Here is a 23,511-nt window from a genome sequence, read left to right on the forward strand (position 1 = left end):
TTTGTTGTGGTTGAGTTTTCTCACACACTTCAGGTGGTGATTAATGTTAGCTATCAGCAATGATTGGATAGGCTTTTTCCCCCTCTGTGTGTGTTAATGAAAACATTCACATAGCGATAGTGATGTAGAGTAAGTTTAATTAACTACAAATCATTTTGTAGTGATTATGTTCACATGACTTCCTTTTTCTGTGATTAAAAATCTCCATGTGTTTGTTACTTCACTAGGTTTCTGGTGGTGATGAATTGTTTTGAAACCTTGATTAAATAAATAGGGCCGTTTTAAAATCTATGGGTGCTTTATTTAATTTATGATAGCAGAAAGCTTGATTATATAAAACGCATATTCTGAAAGGCACATTGCCTTCATATTTGTCTATTTAGGTGATTGCTTATTTGGGCTGTTACTTTTCTTTTATGCCCTTTTAGGTAGGATTCACTGTTACAACTGAGCGGATTTTCCTTTAGTAACTGCTAGTTTCTCTTGGTGAGCTCCATCCAGTTTTTTGTTACGTCTGAAGTTTGTGTTATCTTTGAAATTATCTTAGTTAAACAACCAGAACAAAAGAATGCAGCCACATAGTGTGCTTTACTTTTTGGGCTTACTGTTTAAGTGTAAAAGTAAAACCAATGGGCCATTGCAGGACAGCTTAGTCACTGTGCCGGATAGTTTAATGTCAACTTCATACAAGCTTCGGTCATCTGAGAAGAGACTCAATTAAGAAAATGCCTTCATAAGATTAGGCTGTAGGCAAGCCTGTAGGGGATTATCTTAATTAGTGATTGATGTGGGGAAGGCTTAGTCCATTGTGGGTGGTGTCATCCCTGGGCTGGTGGTCCTGGGTTCTATAAGAAAGCCGCCATGAGCAAGCCATGAGGAGCGAGCTAATAAGCAGCCCCTCTCTGTGGCCTCTGCCTCTAGGTTCCTGCCCTGCTTGAATTCTTGTCCTGACTTCCTTTGATGATGAGCTACAATAAACATAAGTCAAATAAACCCTTTCCTCTCTTGCTGTTGGTGATGGAGTTTCATCTTAGCAATAGTAGCCCTAACCAGGACAGTTACTATAAGCTTATTTGCTGGGTCTTTCAGTATTCATGGGCTGCTGAAAATTTCAACACCTCTTTCCATCCTTCCTTTCTGCTTTTTCCCACCAGTAAGTTGTGTAAGGAAATATATAAGAATAAAGAAAAGACATAATTTATATCTTTTGCTAATTCCCCTCCATCATTGTCTGCTCAAAGATGTCACCACAAAATGTTTAAGTTTCTTATAATTGGATTATTAGTTTACTGGTTATATTTAATCACTTATGTTCCATGTACTATAATGTTAGAAAAGAATTTTCAACTTCAGATATTTGACCCAATGCTTCTTGTCTGAAATAGATGAGTTGGATAGACGCAGTGGAAATGTCTGAACCTGTGACATACTATGGTGAAAGGAAGGCCTTACAAATCTGTGAGGGTTTCCATGTCTTTTGCCTGGACTGCCCACTTATCCTTTTAGCCTACTGTATATATTGATATGCAGCAAAGTTTGCATAGCTTAGCATACAATACATTTGATAAATGTGTATACTCATGGAGTCCAGACTAATGATAGAGAATCTTTCTTTTTCCATGCCTGTTCTCTGACACATCTTCACTGTACAAGCACTAATTGCTTGGTATCAATTACCAAGGATTAGGTTTGAACTTGACCCAAGACATGAACTTTACATTTCTTTGTGTCTGACTTCTTTCATTCAGTTCAATGTTTGACCTAAATAAATTCTTTTTAGTTACCAGTATTAATTTTATCAGCACTCCCCATTTGTGTATTCTCTTCTTGATGGGTATTTAGGTTGCTTCTTGGTTTTAACTATTGTGAACATTTTTTTTGTATAATATCTCTGTTGGATGTATATTTTTATTTCTCTTGTATAATACCTGGAAACATAATGTTTTGGTTAGATATATTGCTTAGCCTGATTCTGAAAAAAAAATGGGGATATTTATAGAAAATCTAGGAATTGTATCTACCTCTCTTCCTTACTATTGTGATACATATGAGGCGTGTCTTGTGATAACTTCTATTTTGTAGAATGTTTTATTTTCTAATGACTATTTCCTAAGAAATTGATGTTAAGATTACACCATATTCTTTACTGTAGTTTTACTGGTTAATTTACTTCTTTTTGTTCATTTATTAAATGTATGAGAGGGAAGATCCTGTAATTCCTGGCATGTCCACTATCCAACAAGGAACATGTAAAATTTTTGCTTGAGTAATTTAAGACCCTTTCCCACCTTGAATGTTCAATATGTACATTCCAAGGCAAACAGGTGTTTTAAAGTCAAGTGTAGCCCAATGTCCTTGGGCCTCCAGGATTCTCAGATTTCTATTTTTGAAGCCTATTAGGGATTGTGACAACTATGAAGGAATCCTATTTATAGTTTATAGGATACCTATATAATCAGATTCCATATAATTATCATTAGCATAGGCAAATCTTGGGTTAGTTCTGAGAAATCTTCACTAGTGGGATGTATTAAACACAAAGGTCATTATTCCTAAGAGATTTTGAGTGATTCTATTGTGAACTTATCTACTTGAGAACAACATTGTCCCTTGGATAGAGGTGTGTTGCATAAAGTTGGTGGCCCAGCATGTAGTCCTGTGTCCTCATCCATAGTTGGTAAGTCATTCTCTCTCTGAGTAAAGTCCGCAGCCAGTGGAAGGCTGTATGTGCATCCCAGGGAATCCTCAGCAGATCAACAAAAGGGTGTCTGCAAGAGACTCCAAGATGTTTCAGGATAATGCAGTTTGATTTTATAACATCATGTTGATGTTGTTATCTATCAGGCTCCAAGAGGGCCTCTTTTAGTTTCCTATTTGAAGGCCCAGAAATAATTTTCCCTATCATGAAGTTTTCCATGGAAATGCAGAAACAGCATTTGGAATGTAAAATTTACACAATACCCACTCCTCCATGTTCTCTTTGTGATCCCATTACTTTGTATTTAGCTTGATCCCCCTCTCCCCAGTTGCGTTGATTATCTTTCTTCTGTCATTTTATCTTTGGAGGACTCTCACTGTTTGGGGATTTAGAAACAATACTAATTTTCTTCGGGGATAAAATACACATAGACAAAGAGAGGCTGGGTTTTGTATTAAACGCTGCATTTTAGCTCTCTTTGCCTCATCTGGGTTCCCCTGGTATCTTGCCTTTCTTTGACTTCCTTGGAAATCTGTTCTATGACTCATCCAAGTTCTAGCAGGTGTAATGTATAGCAAGCAAACCTTTGCTAGTTACAAATGCCCTCTTAAAATGTATTTAAGCTTGTATGTAAATCTGCAGTATTAATGTTGGAACCATTTGAAGACACATTCCAGCCACAAAGCCAACATGAAACTTTTACACAAATAAATATGGCAGAACCAAACTAAAACTCTTGAGTTTCCTCCAATCTCTAGGTTTGGCCCATAGTAATTACCTAATTTTCAATTTGTGGTTAACATCATTATTTTCTGTTCTACATGCCACCTCAGTTCCGCCTTTGCCAACATTGCATAGAGATACTTTTTGCGTTTTAGGCTTGTTCTAAACCAAATATACAACGGAGACACATGCTTTTTATATTTCCCTCTAGTTGTATGAGACAACTCTCAATACTCTGTATTTATCCTCCTCCATCTTCATGCAATTTAGCAAATTAAAGTGTGCTCTTTAAAATTTGAAGCTATGAGTTAAATGTGTTTTATGTGGGTATATGCATGTCTATGGCAGAGTAAGAGACAGAAAACTGTGGGTGTACTACAGTGTAAGGTTTTACGAGACAGGGTTTCTCTGTATTGTTTTGGAGGCTGTCGGTCCAGCCTGGCCTCGAACTCACAGAGATCCGCCTGCCTCTGCCTCCCAAGTGTTGGGATTAAAGGTGTGCGCCACCACCGCCCGGCCCAGTATAAGTTTTTGTGAAGAAAAATTATTTAATGAGAGACTTGGGAAGCATGTACCTTTTGGAGTGCCTTCCCAACCCATAATAGATGGAGTTAGGGTGAGGTTGAACTTGAGAATACCCTTGGTAAGGTGTTTAAAACAGCTTCAACCTTGACCATGGGTTGGAAGAATGAGAACCAGCAAGCGCAGCCACAATAAATTAGGATCTGGAGACGTTGGCAGGAACATGTCAAGCATTCAGGATGCCAGTTGATGAAGCACAAGACATGCTAACATTACAAAACCCATTGCTATGTCGCCTGAGAGTTCACAGCAAAGTGTGTGAGGAAGGGAGTCACTGTTGTGGGAACGAGGAGGACAAAGGCCTATAAAACTCTAAGATACTTCCATCATCACTCCCCAGCTTTTCTTGGGAGAAGTCTTGGACTATGTTCTGGTTCTGTCTCTCAAGGTAGAAGGAGGAAATGCTGGAGAAGAGAGATGGAAGGGAACGAACCCCCTCACACCTCTCAGTGCCTGTTCTCTTCAGTCCTTTAACGTGGTTTCAGTGATTTGCCTTTTCCTCTATTATATTACACATATGAATTTGTGTGTAATATTTATTTTACATTTGTATTTATTTTCATACATTATTTATCTATTTGATTATATTATAAATGATAGTACAAAGTAAGGAAAGTGACATGACTTACTACCAACCAGCAGATAAGAAATGGTCAGGATTCAGGATGTGTGCTTGAGTTAGTGTGTGTGTGTGTGTGTGTGTGTGTGTGTGTGTGTTACATCTTTTTTTTCTACCTGCTCACTTCCCAATACTGATACTCAGTGTAGTCCATTTGTCTTAAATAAAATTCAGTTTAGCTTCTTTTCTCCCCTGTAGTACGTAACTGTTAATTGATAGTGAATTAAATTAGTTTCAGAACAACAGTTTGGCATGTCAGAGACACATAGGCACCATTTTAGAATGGAATTTTTGTTTTTAAAAGACACCAGGGTTATTGCAGTATTCTCACGTTTCTCTGATGTTGATACAACAGACAAAAACAGAGGGGGTAGCTTCACTAGCACTTTTATTAAGTGGCTTTGCAAACACATCCAGGTTCACACACATCCCCACACATATCTGTAAGGCACTGTGTTCAGTCTTCTGTTTCCAAGACAAACTACTAAGAAAGGTGGTGTGGGGGGCAGTGGATAGCATTGCATTAGAGTAAGTGTCTTTTTTTATTTGAGGCAATAAAACAGATGGGACTAGAAATAGAAGACAGGAAGAGAGGTCTATTAACAGATAAACTCATAGATCAGTCTTTAAATAAGAGACTTTTTAAATCTGCTTGCGGTTGGGTTTTGCCATATTGTTTAAATTAGCCCAAGAGCTGAGAGGAGGCTCTTACAGGAAGCCATTGTAATTTTCTGCCCTTAGACACTAGTGTTTTTATGAGCTGAAGTTTACTGTCTCAAGGGACAATGGAATCCCTCTGAAATGTTTTCTGAGACTGTTGAACAGTACATCGGTATTTCCAAGTTTGTACTTAGAAGAACAGAACCTTTATTTCGTTTCGTGATGACACGATGCTGTCCCTAAATGTCATTTTTCTTTACACTGACTTTTTTTTCAAAACTATATTAAGAAAAAAAAGTCTTCAACAAATTTCTTTGGTAAAAGTGTTTCATGATGACTTTGGAAAAAAATAATAGGAATTTAATTACTATTTGGCTTTTAATACCTATGTAACAAAGCAGCAGATTGAAAAAAAAACTACTAATCCTAGAATTTCTGAGATGTATAGAATAAGGTATAATAAGCATTTTGAGGTACAGCTATTAAAACACGAATTACATTTATTTCCATTAAAAATTACTCAAACTAGGGCTGGAGAGATGGCTCAGCCGTTAAAGGCTAGGTTCACAACCAAAAAAAAAATTACTCAAACTAGTTACTTTTACAAAGTTTAAACTCATGTGTAGTGTTTACTTGTTGCTTTTACAAAGTTTAAATTCCCGTGCAGTGTTTTCTTTATAATGTTACCATCATTGATATCTATAAAGCAATTTTTCACAGTGGTGCTGTGTTGAATGTGACTTGACAAACATTCAGTGTTTGTTGCTTCTGGGTCAATGGATTTCCTGTTTAGAAAAGTGGCGAGCAGGGTGGAAGGGAGTGGGTGTGAGTGAACAGGGTGCTGCTGGGCTCATGTTGTGTCTAGGCAGTTTGTGGGTTGCTCAGTAAGACTCATTGAGACTCTGGGAAATCAAACCAAAGAGTTAGCATGACATGTTGTGGACATCTCGGCAAACAGCACAGCGGCATTTGGAAAGACCACGCCCTTCCTATGATGAAATGAAGAATGAGCGTTGTGTTGATAAGGAAGCATGTCACACACATTGACCACCACGCCACTTTTGTACAGCATAGATGTTGTTATTAAATTATTTTGGTAAGCTCAGAGGAGAGACAGAGGACACGGCTGTCTTCTCTAACCCTTGCCTGAGTGAGTCCCTTTCTCTGACTGCTGTAATGCCCTTGTGACATCTCTGTCGAAGGACACTGCAGTCATTCCTTCTTTGCTCCTGTGACTCAAATGCAGAGCTTCCATGCCAGGGTCACGGTTAATTGTCAGCTTCTTGGTGCAGCCATGATGTCTGTGATAATTTTCCTCCCATTTCTGAGCTCCACTGGCACAGAATGGGAGAGTCTGCTCAGTCTTGGTGTTAAAATAATTGTCAGCACTTGAGTATTCATCACAGTCCCTTCCCCTGGCCAGTGTGTGTTCTGCTTCCATTCTTTTGAGATGCTGTTCCTCAGCTTGCAAAGTAGTTATCACGTCATTTGTGAAAGACCCACGCACACCCCTCCACATATACATACTTTCTCTGTCTCTCAGTCACACCCACACACCATATAGCTCCTCCTTTCAAATAACCCTGCCATAGGCATAAGCAGTAGGAACACATATTTGCTGCAATAACTTAGCTGTTTCATCAGAGCAACCTGCATTCTTTCATTGTCAAATTTAATAAAAATGCGTGTTAAATCGACTTGAAATCTACAGCCCCAGTTGGACTTGCACGTGTATTCCTAGTGATGGAGCCACGATTTTTCTACAGTCACTGCAGGCCCACACAGTGGTTTGGTCAGTCATTGTTCTTTCTGCAGCCTGTGCTGCTGCTAACCACTTGGTTCTTTCTAAAATACCATCTTCTGTGCCTGGATTTTCATAGTATTGCTTTACCTATGAGCTTTTAGCCTTATCCATTATATTTCTGTTCTTTTTTTTATTTCACCTCTGAGCAATATAATAATAGTAATAATAATAATAAAAATAAAAACCATCCAATGGGTAGAGCAGGGCTTTGCAATTCGACTTGGTGTGAAGCTAGTTGTGACCTTCACCTTTTGTAAATAGTACATTACCGAAGCTCTGGGTCTCGGCTCCTGAGACACCCAGAGAATGGAGAGGAAGTGTTTGATGCCACACTGCCTGGAGCAGTGCTTTTTCAATGGGGCCTTGTTAGTATACGGGTGGGACCATTCTTCCCAAGAAAGGGATCTCTCAGGCATTGCAGGGTTCTTGGCACCCCTGGCCTGCAGACATTGATTGCGGGTTACATTCTCCATTGTGTCAGCCCCAAAACTGTCACACACATTCATTCTTGGATGTTCTGTACAGGGCTGGTGCAGCCTTGTGTTCAGAGGTAACTGGGGGCTATACCCTTTTCCTGTGAAGCCATTTATCCTTTATCATTGTTATTATTTTGAGAGAACAGCGTGGTGTATTCATGCTGGTGTCATTCATGTTAACCCATCACACAGTATGCATCTCCTGTACTGTATTATCCCACTCATATGTTTCCAAACAGTTCTTCTCCCTCCAAGGGCTTTGTCTTCCTTGAAATTAAACTTTGATACTTAAAGAAGCACCATCTCACATTGCAGAATCAGCTCAGACCTAAGCCCCTGGGCTTCTGTGTATTAACTATCTCCTGTGAGCTCCCAGATGCTTGAGTCACATTGACCGCACTGCAATGCACTGTGTTTTGTGCCTACCTTTCAATACACGTGAGAAAAGCTACCATTTTGATTGTGCTAACAACTGAGTGTAGCATGTAGTAAAGTGTCAAAAAATACTTTTTTCCGTTGTTTAAACCCAAGGGATGAAAGGTATTGTTAAGGCGGGAAACCGTTAGGTAGAAGGAAAGCAGAAACATTTTATGTCAACTGGCCACACCGTAGAGTACAGTGGATACATTTCAGTCTTCACATGTGGGGTGAGGGTCTGTGCTCTCTTGTGCAGATAGTGGGGGAGAGTTGACAAAGAAGAAATGGCTTGGGTTAACCCGAGGTGACACCTGAGGTTAGAAAGAACATTTGTTTTAGTCAATTTAACTTTCTATTGAAAAGGGCCTCAAAGACCCCAGAGTGAGATTGAAATGTCAGAGATTGTGATGATTCAAAATGAGTTCAGAAAATTGGAACAAGGGAAGGATGCAGGGAAGAATTCACAGGAGCAGAGTTAAGAACCAGACAGCAAGTTATACCTCAGTACTATTGATGAATGTTGAGAATTTCACTAGCTTTCCCACTGAAGATGCTTTCAAGCAAACTCAAAGTTTAGAAGAGCTCTTTCTACTGTTTTCAAATGTCTTACGAGCATCTTTCCTCCCTCCCTGTCTCTCTTTCTCCTCCCTCCCTCTGTCCCTCCCTCCCTCCCTCGGTCCCTCCCTCCCTCTGTTCCTCCCTCTGTTCTTCCCTCCCTCCGTCCCTCCCTCCCTCCCTCCCTTCCTTCCTTCCTTCCTTCCTTCCTTCCTTCCTTCCTTCCTTCCTTCCTTCCTTCCTTCCTACTTTCCTTCTTTTCTTTTTTGACACAGGGTCTCACTATATAATCCTGGCTGAACTTGAACTCACTCTGCAGACCAGGCTGGCCTAGAACTTATAGTCATCCACCTGCCTCCACCTCCTAAATGTTGGGATTAAAGGTATACACCACCAAGGTTGGAATTTTGTTGTTTTCTTTATAGGGTCTCCGCGCAATCCTAGCTGGCCTGGAACTCACTGTGTAGGGCAGGCTGTCCTCAGACTTGCACTAACTTCCTGGGTGCACACCTTCCAGTGTGGGGGCAACAGGCTTGCGCCACCATATTCAGCTCTTTCCATTCACTTTAACCTCAGAAGTTAGTGCTAGACATAGATAGCCTTTTCCGAATGGTCCACGGACAGCTGTTCGGTGCTGCTGGAGGGAGAATGTGTGCACCCCTGCTGGGCTTCTCTGGTCTTAGTCTATGCTCTGTCAGTACCAGTGAAGATCTCAGGTGGTCAGGAGCCAGGGAAATGATTCACTTTCTCGGATGACAAATCACTGACCAAAGGACTTCATAGTTTCATTATTCTGCAGTCCCGAAAGCTAGGAAAAAGATGTTGACTTCGGTGTAGCCTCACTAACTTTATATGGACAGATTCTTGTTTAAAAATAACCTTTTAGCTAAGCCTTAAAACAGAAAAGATCATTTTCCCCCCTCAATGTTTTATGCGGTGGTTTTACTCAGTTTATTAATTTTTGTAAGAGTATATTTCTGGCTTTGTTTATAAAAAAACAACAAAGAAGACATAAAAAAAAAGCCAAATAAGGAGCGTGGGTGCCATTTCAGGCCCGACTTCTGCATGCCCTCTTTGGGATCTACTGGCCTGGGAACTGCCTACAGGTTGACTCATCCCAGGCCAACCAAACCATCCAGAGTCTGCTGACAACGCGGTGCTAGTCCCGCCTCCACCTACCAGGAGAGGGAGTGTCTCAGACATGCCTGCACTTATCATGAGACCCACTGGAGTATTGTACCTGCTTGCACCCACTGGAAAAGAACCTTGAACCTGTAACCAACAGGAGAGGGAAAGACCCCACCCCCATCCACTGGAAGAAGGGATGGGAAGAACACGTTCAACAACAGAAAAACCAATACGATGCCACTAAAGTCTAGGAATTACACCAGCAAGACCTGAACATCCCAACACAGATGAAGCAGAAGAGAATGACCTTAAAAACAACTTCATGAAGAAGTTAGAGACCCTAAAAGAGGAAATGAGAAAATCCTTTAAAAAATGCAAGAAAAAACAAACAAAAAAAAATCAAGAAATGGAGGAAAAGAGAAACCAAAAATTGCAAGAAACAATTTAAACAGTGCAAGGTTTGAAAGCTGAAATAGAGACAAAAACCAAAAAGACCCCCCAAAAACCCACAGTCTGAGGGAATTATGGAATTAGAAAATCTGGGTAAATGATCAGGAACTACAGATGCAAGCATAACCAATGGAATATAAGAGACGGAAGACAGAATCTTAGACATTGAAAATACACTAGGAGAAATAGATTCATCAGCCAAAGAAAATCTTAAATCCAAAGAATCCCCAGCACAAAATATCCAGAAAATATGGGATACCATGAAAAGGCCAAACCTAAGAATAAAGAACTTCCAAAGGCATCAGCATTCTTGACTTCAAGCTCTATTATAGAGCTATAGTATTGAAAACTGCTTGGTATTATCACAAAAATAGACAGGTAGATCAATGGAATCAAATTGAGCACCCTGATATTAACCCACACACCTGATTTTTGATAAAGAAGCTAAAATTATACAATGAAAAAAAAGAAAGCTCTTCAACAAATGGTGCTGGCATAACTGGAGGCTGGCATGTAGAAGACTGAAGATATCTATCGCCATGCACAAAACTTAAGTCCAAATGGATTCAAGACTTCAACATAAATCTAGCCACACTGAACCTCTTAGAAGAGAAAGTGGGAAGTACCCTTGAAAGAATTGGTACAGGAGACTGCTTCCTGAACATAACACCAGTAGCACAGATACTAAGATCGAGAATTAATAAATGGGACCTCCTGAAACTGAGAAGCTTCTGTAAGGCAAAAGACACAGTCAGTAAGACAAAAAGGTAGTCCACAGAATGGGAAAAGATATTCACCAACCCCACGTCTGACAGAGAGCTGATTTCCAAAATATACAAAGAACCCAAGAAGCTAGTCACCAAAACACCAAATAATCCAATTAAAAAGTGGGGTACAGAACTAAATAGAGAATTCTCAACAAAGAAATCTAAAATGAATGAAAGACGCTTAAGAAAGTGTTCAACATCCTTAGCCATCAGGGAAATGCAAATCAAAGCAACTCTGAGATACCATCTTGCACCTGTCAGAATGGCTAAAATAAAAAACACCATTGACAGTTCATGCTGGAGAGGATGTGGAGAGAGGGGAACGAGGGAGTACCAACTCGTATAGCTACTTTGGAAATCAGTGTGGAGATTCCTCAGGAAAATGGGAATCAGTCTACCACAAGATTCAGCAATTCCACTCTTAGGCATATACCCAAAGGATGCACATTTATACAACAGGGGTATCTGTTCAACTATGTTCATAGCAGCATTATTTGTAATAGTCAGAACCTGGAAGCAACCTAAATGCCTCTCTACTGAAGAATGGATAAAGAAAATGTGGTACATTTACACAATGGAATACTACTCAGCAAGAAAAAAACAATGGAATCTTGAAATTTGCAGGCAAATGGATGGAACTAGAAGAAACCATCCTGAGTGAGGTAACCCAGCCACAAAAAGACAAACATGGTATGTACTCACTCATATATGGATTTTAGACATGGATCAAAGGATTGCTAGCCTACAATACACACTGTCAGAGAAGCTAGGAAACAAGGAGGACCCTAAGAGGGACATATGTGGTTCCCTGGAGAAGAGGAAAGGGACAAGATCTCCTGAGAAAATTGGGAGCATGGGGGGAAGGGAGAGGGAGTTAGGAGAAAGAGAAGTGGAGAAGAGGAGGGGAGAGGAGGACATGAGGGAGCAGGAAGATTGAGTCTGGGGAAGAATAGAGGAGAGCAAGAAAAGAGATACCATAATAGAGGGAGCCATTATAGGTTTAAAGAGAAATCTGGCACTAGGGAAATGTCCACATATCTACAAGGATGACCACAACTAAGAATCTAAGCAATAGTGGAGAGGCTACCTTAAATGCCCTTCCCCAAAAATGAGATTGATGACTACATTATACGCCATCCTAGAGCCTTCCTCCAATAGCTGATGGAAGCAGAAGCAGATGCCCACAGCTAAACACTGAGCTGAACTCCTGGAAACCAGTTGCAGAGAAGGAGGAGTGATGAGCAAAGGGGTCAAGACCAGGCTGAAGAAACCCACAGAAACAGCTGACCTGAACAAGGGGGAGCTCATGAACCACAGACTGATAGCCGGGAACCAGCATAGGACTGACCTAGACCTCCTGATCCTGGGTGTCAGTTAGGAGGCCTGGGCAGTATATGGGGCCTCTGGTAGTGGATCAGTATTTACCCCTTGTGTGGGAATGGACTTTGGGAGCCCATTCCACAAAGAGGGATATTCTCTCAGCCTAGCTACACAGGGGAGGGCCTAGGCCTGCTCCAAATGGTATGACAGACTTTGAAAATCCCCCATGGAAGGCCTCCCCCTCCCTGGGGTACAGAAAGAGGATAGAGTGGGGGGTTGGTGGGGGGCAGTGGAGGAGGGGATGGAGAGGGAACTGGGATTGACATGTAAAACAAGCTTGCTTCTAATTTAAATAAGATAAGAAAAAAAACTCCAACCAAACAACAACAACAACACTTCCATGTTCAGAGGGTAAAGTTGATTATCATCAGTAACACACATGCAAAGGAAATGATGTAAGTTTTAGCCTGTCTGAAATGTGTGGGGCTGCCCTACCAGCTTGGATACCAGCAAAGTGTGAGCTTATGAAAGGTGATTTCCCTGTCCTTTGCAGCAAGATGAGCTCATTTACAAACCAAGATAAGACTGAAGAGTGCTGGTAGGTAGTCTAATTGAAGAAATATTTACAAACTGCCTACTGTCTTCCAAACAGTGAGGACATATGGATACAGGAAACAACGTATCTTGCCCTTAAGAGAAGCATCATTTGGAGAAGGAACTAGACGTACAAACCACTGCAATAAACATCAAAAAACAATGTCCGGGTTTTGGGGAAGGTTGGTTCTGGGGGTGCTTTGATGAGGATGGTTTGATGCAGAAGGGCCATCACAGAGCCAGTAAATGGAATTATTTGTTCTCCAATGGACTGCATAGCACTTCAAGGACCAGCGCTGTAAGTGGTGTCTCCTAGAATTTTAATGGACAGTGTAAATCCTTAGAAGTATGAGGAAAGCTGTTCTAGTCATCTGCCAAGCTTTTGTTTGTAGTTCAGTCTTTTGAGTAGAAAACAGTTTGCCTAGAACGTGCAGGGTTGTTTGATCGAATGGCATGCTTCATGTTCATGTCTTAACTTTAGGGGATACCATGTCAAACATAAGCTTTATCCACCTAGCCTCTTTGCACATATTCTGTCTTTTTAAATAAACAAAAATTGAAATCCATTATGTTCACTAAAGAATGCACATTTTTTTCTTTTGTTTTTGAGACAGGGTTTTTCTGCAGCTTTGAGTCTTGTCCTTGAACTCACTCTGTAGACCACCCTGGCCTCGAACTCACAGAGATCTACCTGCCTCTGCCTCCCAAGTGCTGGGACTGAAGGTGTGTATCACCACCACCCAGTAAGAATACAGTTATGAAGTGTTCTTTTTTCTTGAAGAAACCCCAGGTTGTAATTTTGTGAGCTAAGATAATGGAATTTTCTAATTAATGATCACCCTCAGACCAGGCTTCATGTTACTTCATACTAACTCATGATGAGGGTGTTCTGTTACCACCCACAAATCATCACTAAGCCACCCCCCCTCATATTATTTTGTAACAATTTTATATTTTTTTCTTACTTTCTAGTTGATACATTCTATGAAAATTCTGGCACAGCTCTGATTTCTTAATTCTTGTCATATCCTATTATAGTATTAGCAAATTGTCACAAATTAATGGTCTAAAAACCAGTAGTTGGTTATTTGTTTTGAAAGTCCAAGTCAAAATATCAATATGTCAACTATAATAACTACCCTTGTTCTGGAAGCTGCCAGGATCCACTCCTCGCCTTTTGCAGCTGTCATTCCTTTCCAGCTTGCATTTCTTGTGATATAGTCCCTTCCTTGCATTGTCCCCAACTTCCACTTTTCTGTCTACTTCCCTCTCTGACTTCCTTTCTTTCTTTTGTAAAATCTTGTGTGCTTAATCTACTGGGCAGTTCTTTCCATCTTAGAATACTCAGGTTCTAGTAACTGGGGATGTCCTGGGGGAGGGGGACCTGGATGGGGATGTCCTGGGGGAGGGGGACCTGGATGGGGATGTACTGGGGGATGGGGACCTGGATGTGGGATGTGCTGGGGGAGAGGCTCCTGGATGAGGATGTACTGGGGGAGGGAACCTGGATGGGGATGTACTGGGGGAGGGAACCTGGATGTGGGATGTACTGGGGGAGGGGGACCTGGATGTGGGATGTACTGGGGGAGGCGACCTGGATGTGGGATGTAGTGGGGGAGGGGACCTGGATGCGGGATGTACTGGGGGAGGGAACCTGGATGGGGATGTACTGGGGGAGGGAACCTGGATGTGGGTGTATTGTGGGAGGGCTCCTAGTCTGTTACTCACAGCTGCTTTGGGTGACTAACAATTTAGTTATTTTAGCTAACATTTTAAGCGATGATAAATAGACAAAAACATACATGATATTTACACATATTTGAAGCAGGAGATGGGCCTGCATCTTAAGAAGCATCCAGACTTAATAGGGGACACTTTTGAAGTAGTCTGAGCCTCTGAAACTATTTTATGTGTTTTTTGGGAGGGATAGGTGGCATTGTCATCTCCCCCAATCTGGGAAGATTGAATTATAATGTACCTAGAATGAGAGACAGGGGCAATTGTCTTGCCTTGTGTAGATGACGTGTATAAAGACCTAAAGAGCAGTTCTGGGTCAGTTAATTTTTTGTTAAGAATTGTGAGAAGTCTCTGTCCATGAAGTATTTAGTTTATGTGGACTATGCCCTTTTATTTCAAATGCCAGAGATATCTGACTTTACCACCAGGGCTGTCCCTGACTTCTGTAAGTCTCCTTGATAAGAAGGAAGTTCTGGGAAATGTTACAATTCACTCAGTTATACAGCGTCTTATCTTTACTTGATGGCTTCTTTTGCTTTTTCTTCCTCTGTGTGAAGAGACTTACCTTTATAAACATTGTTGAAATTGAGAGATGTATTCTGATGAGTGTAAATGCAACACATTCTAAGGCTCAAATTGCAGAGTTAGCTCAGGTTTATAGAATGTATGTAAGATACTACTTTTAAAAAACTATCATAACAATATTGCCTGAACACAGATTTTATAAGAACCTGAGCCTCTATATTTAGAATGTTTCTACTCTTTATTAAGATCTCCTGTCCATTTCTGGGAATAGAAAGAAGAATGTGTGTGTGCGTGTGTGTGTGTGTGTGTGTATGTTTGTGTGCTGTATATGTGTGTACATGTGTGTGCATGTGTGTACATGTATGTGTATGCATGTGTGTGTACATGTGCACAAGCCTGTGTGAGAACCTTAATGAGATTTCTGGGGATTGTGGAACTTCAAAGAGAGGGCGATTCAAATACTAGGCTTTCAAGATAGTCATAGTTATTCTTCTGAGCTTTCTTTCCCATAGCAATTGGCCATAAGTTGACAGAAGCTCTAGTTCCTTTGATTTACTTATTTATTTCAGTTGCCAACTCAAATATTTCAGTTGCCCAGCTGTCCAAGAAATATACATTTTTGTATTATTATTTCATATAATTGTTAAGTCCTAAAAAAATAATCATTTTGAAATCTCTTCCCAAGAAAACCCTGCCCCCCCCAAGGAGTTGTATGGTGAGCAGCCTGGGTCACAGCTACATCAGTTTCTGACTGTTGAAATGACCTTGTAGAAACTCACTTGCTTGGTGCCCTCTTGCCAAGGACGCAACTCAAGGAATTGCAATGAGACTCTACTGCCAAATTCTACTTAACAACTCCTTGAGGGAATGTCTTGAATGTACACACTTGTCCCGATAGCTGAACCTTCTCAGGAACAGATGTGATCTGTTTACACTGAAAGGTCATGGGGAGAGAACCATGTCCAGGCTATGAGAAAGAAGAATTTTTTTAAACCTCTAATCCTAGAAGATAGTTACTTAAGGAATCAGTCATGGGGTTTGCCTTTTAAACTTTGATAGTGCTTTATTCCTACATGGGTTTGAAAAGGTGCAAATGACAGTAAAGCATTGTTTCTGGAGTCTAACATATAAGAGACGCTCACTAAAGAAACACTGATTAATTAAATAGATTAGTGGTGCTTGTCCTAGCCGTGCTGCCTTTTTATATTTAAGTTTACTTTTAACCGATAGATAAAATAAAAACAAATATAGTACACCACTGTAGTACACTGATGCTTACATACATTGTACAGCTTTTAACCGAGGCAAAGTATATCTATGTTGTCTTCAAACATGTATCATTTATTTGTCTGGGAAGTTTTCAAATGCCACCTTTCTTTCAGCTTTTGGAATGCACAGGGCATTGTTGTACAGCTCTGTAGTCACAATGCTTTGCAATAGTTCACAAGTTAGTAGCTGTTGACCTGTTCTCCACATCCTCTCTGCTTCCTGCTCTCCCCAGACTCTGGTTTTGCTACAATCTCCACGACTTCAGCCTTTTTATTTGTTTGTTTTTGAGACAGGGCCTCACTACGTAGCCTGACTGTCCTGGAATTCACTATGTAGACCAGGCTGGCCACGAACCCACAAAGATCTGCCTGTCTCTTCCTCTCGAGTGCAGGGAATAGTGGTATATGCCGCCTTGCCTAGTGAGACAAGCTTTTGAATCCCATGTACAGGTTGAATGTGATTACATAGTGTTTGTCTGTCTGTGCCTGGTTCATTCTACCTATTACCATAACAATTGCAGGTTTTGTATGTGTCGTTGTGGATGACAGGACTTCTTCTTTATGGGGGTGAATGGCACTCGTAATTTATATGTATTGCATTTTCTTTACCTGTCAGGTGGGTTGATCCAAGTCCTTGGCTGCTGTGAATAGAACGCAGGTGTCCTGAAGTCTTGTCAATGTCTTAGTTTCATTCTCTTTGAATCTATGTCCAGCACTGAGTTGCCAGATCCCATGGTACTTGTGCTTCTAGCATTTTCTAATATTGTTATGTGTAACTGCTTTGCTCTACTTCCTCACTGTTTCTTATCTTGCCTTTTGGGTAATAGCCATTTTACCTGAAGTGAGTTATTGCACTGTGGCTTGGGGTTGCATTTTCCTGAAAACTAATGCTGTTGAGGTATTTTTTTCATCTGCTTTGCTATTTATATGTCTTCTTTGGAAAACATCTATTTTAGTCTATTGCTCATTTTGGCCTTTTTTATTAGCATATATTAAGTAAATATGATGGGTATTTCACTCCCTCCATTGCCTTGTTAAGTTGCTAATTTTTTTTGTAGCATTTTGTCTGATGTTCCCCATAGTATTATGTTTTAATTAGTGGATTTCTTCCTTTGGTTTTGTTTTTTTTTTCCATCTCTCCCCCACTCCAACCCTTGCTATTCAAATTCTTCATTTATCCTGGGAATTAACCTACTATCAGAACTACAGTTTATAGACAGCTTCTTTTATCCACTCTGCTAATTAACTCTTTTGTTGAACAGAGATTTTTGTTTTTAGTTTGGTGTAATACCATTTGCCTGTTACTGCTTTTGTTTCCTGTGGCTTTTGGGGAATCTCCCCTCCCTGTCCACTCTAGTGTTCTCAAGTACTTTCCCTGTGTTTTCTTCTGCTATTTTCATAGTTTCAGATCTTCCTGAAATCCATTGCTCTGGTTCATTCTTTATCTTTGTAACTAATGTAAGACAGTGTCTAGCATCATCCTTGTACATGGAGATGCCCAGTTTTCCTAGCACTACTGACGACTCTCCTCTCTCCAATGCCTGTTCTCAGCACCTGTAGCACAATAAATAAAAGACCCAGAGACAAATATTGGGGTTCAAGCTTCAAGCTGAAGATCAAAAGAGCAAAGCAGCCCGCCACTAGCTCTTACCTCTATCTCAGTTCAGACCAAAGGGTCGATCCTCACACGGCTCCCTACTTCACTGCTCCTCAGATTCACTCAGACTGCTATGCTGTCCTCAGCGTGGCTAGAGATTTCAATGTCTTCCTAGCCTCAATGTGGCTGGAGAATGAATGCTAGTTCTGAGACTCTGTTTCTGTCTTAAAAACCCCTCATGAGTCCTAGGATTAAAGGCATAAGTTCTGTTAGTCTTTGAGACTGAGTCAATGTTGTGTAGGCCTAGTGGCCTTGAACTCAAAGAGATCCATTTGCCTTTGTCTCCTGCGTCCTGGGATTAAAGGTGTGTGCCACCACTGTCTGACCTCTATAGCTTGTGGCTGACTCTGCTTTCTGAATCCTCAGGCAAGCTTTAATAAATCATAAAAAAATATACCACCATAAGCACCTTTGCTGAAAACCAGTTAGCTGCAAGCCCGTGCATTTTTCAAAGACTATAACAGAAGAATTCCCAAGCCTTGTTTAAATTATAGCCACCTGTTTAATCTTTTACATTTTCACGTTTCAATGTCCAACTCTGTAATTTAGTTAGGCATAAGTTATATTTCACAGGTTGTTTTGAAGGTTCATGGTAAACACCTAATCCATAGCATGTATTTATTAATTTGTAATTATAATTACAAGTGAATCATTCACAATAATTTCTAGTTTAAACTGTCTCATAGATGGATTAGATATTTCAGTAAAATTTCTGTATTTCCAGTTATTGTGTTAATCATGAATTAGCTTATGAGAACATGCTATTCACTATTTACAAATTCTCTTGTTAAAAGAGAAAATAAATTCATGCTATGGGGCATATGTAGGATACACAAGAGACACAATTAGCTGACATCATCTTTTCTGTTTTGTTTTTATGAAAAGTACTTAAAATATGCATTTGTGTGTCAGCTAGGAAAATAAATGACTTTCTAATAAATTTATTAAGAAATTGCTTCCACTCTTTTTGGGTCATTGCTCTGAACTTTGCAGGTTTTAAGAAATTTTACAAGGTAAAAGGTGAGTTAATTTGAGTATAATTAAGAGTAAAAAAAAGTCCATGACAATGTCAAAACAAATACAAATACACTCGTTCTGTAGCACCTCCTTCCTTCTTTCACTCTTTTCCTCCTCCTCTTCTCCCCTCCCCCTCCTCCTCTTCTCCTGTTATACCAAGTAGGATAACATACTCCTTGCCAGAAGAAAATCGTATACTGCTCTTATGAAAGGGTTTCATAGTTAGGGTTTAGTCAATAACTCACAATGATTCATGTTAGCGATGAGTGCTGAAACAGAGAAAAAAGTCAATTGGCTAGGATATTATCACTTGCGTGCTAAGAAAAATAAATGTTCTAGAAAAATAACAGCCCAAAGGACTGGATACATTCTTCTTTTGTTTCTTTCATGGGGTCTCCAACAACTGCAGGTTGTTGTAATGGCTCAGCACTCTGAGTTTCGGGTTCCATCACGTGCTCCTTTATTCAGCAGATACAGAACTTCTGCAATGTGCTAGGCACTCACTTGGCATTGGGGTGGCTGAAAACGAAAACCAGATGTAGTCCCTCCCCCCTTTGGCTAGCAGTCTGTGGAGAAAGAAATTGATTAAATAGTCAAATTAAACAGTTGAAAATATAAAATGTAGCTTGGAGAGTATGAATTAGGAGGCCGGCAATGCTTCTTCACAAGGAGGGAAGATGAAACCAAAAACCTGGAAGAAACAGGAATTAATCAAGGGGATGGCAGAGGAAAGAATAGCTTAGGAAAAGACACAGAGAAAATATCCTGTGGGATAAGAACGTGCAGACCAAGTAAGAGGAAATAAAAGACACAGAATTTCTGAAGGTGGAAACCAGACCACGCAGGACGATGTAGTCTGTGCTTTGGAGTTTCATCCTAACATTGGAGGGATTTAATTGGTTTATGATGTAATGGTGCTTATTTCCACTTTGTTCCCGGTGGGTATGAACTAAAGAGGATTTCATAGTGCCTGACAGAGGGACTGTCAGGTCTCCTCCCATAGTATGAGTTCTTTGGAAACCGAGGAGATGGAGCTAGGACCAAAGTTGTAACTGAGATGAGAAGGCACTGGAAATATTTAAAAGCTATATAGTAGGTAGAATGGGTATGGCTTGGTGGTGGTGTGGGTGTGGAAGGAATGTGGCTGAGCATAGGTTGAATAGTGATGCTGCCTACATTTTGAATTGGGCTAACTGGATGGACATAGACACTCTTTTCAGAGATGACAGACAGGCTCTAACCTGATTCTAAGGTAGAAGTCGTATTATTCTTTTTGTTTGTTTGTTTGCTTTGGTGTTTCATTGGAGATGACACTTTAGTAAAAGTGGACCAGACACCATGATAAATGTTATCGTAGTGAATTAGATGAGAGATGTACACATGTGAGGCATCATAGTGGGACATGAAATCTACCATTGCAGTGATTTTTAATTGAAGGCTTTGCCAAGGATGAAATCACACAGGAAAAACGCAACTAAGAATGCCTGGGAAAGATCTTCTAGGAACTACAAGATCTTTATTGACTAAGTAAGGAGGAAAGAGTCAGCCATAGAGAGTCCCAGACACAATCATAAAAGATGAGGAAGGGGGCCAGGGCGATGCATCAGCAAGGACAGAGACCATCTCAGGAAGAGAGACTACTGCCAAATGTTGCTGGAAGATCATGGAGATGGAGACAGAGTGGTGCTCGCTTGGTGTGGAGTCATGAAGATCACGTGTGGCTGACTCCAAGCTATTTGAGTGAAGTGTTGAGGGCAGATGCCAGATCTGACACCAGTTGAGACTTTAATGCAGAAGAAGAGAAGGTAATCATGGACACATAGTTTGATGTTTGTGCAGAGAGGAAACACGAGAAGGGATGGCACAAAGGAGAATTAGGGGGACAGAGGTGTTCTGTTGCTTTGCTGTCATGTTTTTAGGTTGTGGCATCTTGGAGGATTGGAAAACTAATAAAAAGACAGTAGATATGCATGGTAGAGAGATCATGTCACCAGAAACTAAGGCTTCAAGGTGTGTAATTGGCTTTTCCCTTTGATTGGATTCTGACTACTCATTTGTACTAACCTGTTATCAGAGGGAGGCCAGGACTCTCTGTGAACTTCTAGGCTCCCTTCCACGGTAACCATTATTGATGAAAAAGAGTCTTTATTAGTGTTTGCATTAAAATCAGTAGAACCGAAATCAAAACAAGGAGAACATTCTTTCAGGAAGTAAATACGGGTGAGATTTAAAAAAAAAAGAAGAGGAAGAAGAAAGAAATACATCTACCTTCATCCTTCATAAACACAGTTATTTAGTTCTGTGTACACTTTCATAGTTACAGCCTCTTCACAAACTCACCCCAGTAATTCAAGCCAATAGGACATGAACATGGGCCCTTATCTGTGGTATTTGAACCCCATGTGGTCATGCAAGAAGAAAGATCCACCATTATGCTTTTGTCTAATAGCATTTTATTTTATTTTTTATTTTAGTTTTTGTGGTCCTAGTTAGTTTTACCTCCGGGAGATGGATTTGCAATGTAAATCTCTACTGAACAATGTTCTTCAAAGATTAAAAGAAAAGATGGGGAGTGTGGGGATAAGATAGGATGAGATGGAAAAGCAGTCTGAGAAGACAGTGCTTAGGAAGAGGGGAGTGGACTAAGTGCGGTGCTAGGTTTTTTTTTTAATTTCCTTATATACTTGTCAGATACCACTTTTTAATATGCACTTTTCTCTTTGGTCTCCCTTAAATCTTTCTTCTTGTCTCCTGTAAGAGTAAACTGTGTAAGCTTGGTAGACGTCAACTCTCCAGTTTTGTCATTTATAAGACAAAGTGATTAGAATGGGTTGTATTCATATTATCGTCCTGATTTGAAATTTCAGGATTCAGTAAACTTTTGTCATTGCTTGTTGGCTGTCACTGTTGTCCCCAGAATGAGTCCTTGTGGGTTCCTGTGCTGTCAACAAAAATAAACTGTGTTTATTTCTCAGGTATCCACCTAGAGGTCCAGATGTGTGACTGTTTCAAAAATGAGAGGAACCTAGATCTCTTTCTTTTATACATCTAGTTAGTGTTTCACTGACCAGCAAAAACAAAAAACAAAACAAAAGACTGGTTTCCTCAAATTTACACATTGTAACCTCAGCTTGTGAAAACTCTTAGGATGATCAACAGTCTCACACATCATATTCTCTAGGAAATTTTATGAATTTTCAACATTTAAAAAATTTGGGGGCTTTCAGTTCAAAGCATTTGCATGTCCAAACATGCATTGTTTTCTATGATGTATGTTTTTAATATAAATTCAAGGTGGTATGTAACTTTGTCATAGACCAAGCCACTGAACCACACAGATACAATTTAGAAAACTGTTAAAAAGAAATCATCAGAATAAATGAATTTTTTTGGCATCACACAAATCTTTCACCTTTCTCTCCAAACCCACTACTTAATTATGTGTCTATTTCTGTCACCTTCAGGACATTCTTAAGTATGTCCTTATTTGCCTTGTTTCTGTGGAAACTCTTATTTATGTCTTAATTGTTTCCTGTCATGATTGCAACAGTTCCCTTTAAAGTCTTTCTAAATCCTCACCCTTTAAACTTCAGAGGGGCTTCGAGTGTTGTGTGGAGACATGGTCACTGATGTTGTAAAGTAGTGTGCTTTGTATTCAAGCAAACTGTATGGACGCAGCATGGTTTTCTCAATAAACTCTGCTATCTCCCTATTGCCGTAAATGCTTGGTTAGACATGGTTGAGATTTGCTTTGGGAAGGACCATATAACTGACAGATTCAGGAAATATACCTTGCATCGTTTTAATTATTTGATGGCAGATTTTCTGTATGTTTATGGTGATCTTCTATTGAAGGTTCATGCAGTTCCCTTTAGGCAGGGGACATGAAACGCTTTGCAAATGTAATCTCATCTTTCATATTCTGAAGACTTTCAAATGCTTTTCACACTTACTATTACTGGGAGATTTGTTCCCTTTTGTATTTGTCTATACTAGTTTTGTATTGATCACCCAGCTCCCAAATCTTTATAAAAGGAATACCAAGCTTTGTCTCCAACCCATGAGATGTCTAGTGAAGGGGCCACAAAGTTCAAGGACTTCCCCTCCGGAAATGGCAAAGAATTTATGATCACATAATAACATTTAGGTAGAAACAACAATTTCTTAACTGTCAAATGAAATTGACTGATGGGATTCAGCTCAGTGGCAGAGCCCTTGACTCACAAGTGAGAGGCACTGAGTTTGGTGAGGGGTGGGGTTTGACCGCGGCGTCCGAGGCTTATGGGACATGTTATAGAGCTTTCATCAAACCTTATTTTGGGCAAAGCAGAAACTTGGTGTTTTTGTGTCTTCCTCCAGAAAAATCTTTAAGCAAGCTTTTTAATTTTTTTTTGTTAATTTATTTTTTGCATTCCAATCCCAGTTCCCTCTTCCTCCTCTCCTCTGGCTTCCCCCACTCCCTCTCCACCTCCTATCTGCTCCTCAGAGAGGGTAAGGCCTCCCCTAGGAAGTCA

General features: G+C 40.2%; 1 protein-coding gene across 1 annotated transcript in view; it reads left to right on the plus strand.

Annotated features, from left to right (window-relative positions):
* Hmcn1 (hemicentin 1) overlaps positions 1–23,511 on the plus strand; it is a 423,434-nt gene that overhangs the window by 43,881 nt on the left and 356,042 nt on the right.

The sequence above is a fragment of the Mesocricetus auratus genome, unplaced genomic scaffold (genome assembly GCF_017639785.1).
Source record: "Mesocricetus auratus isolate SY011 unplaced genomic scaffold, BCM_Maur_2.0 Super-Scaffold_100676, whole genome shotgun sequence".
Classification (NCBI taxonomy): Eukaryota; Metazoa; Chordata; class Mammalia; order Rodentia; family Cricetidae; genus Mesocricetus; species Mesocricetus auratus.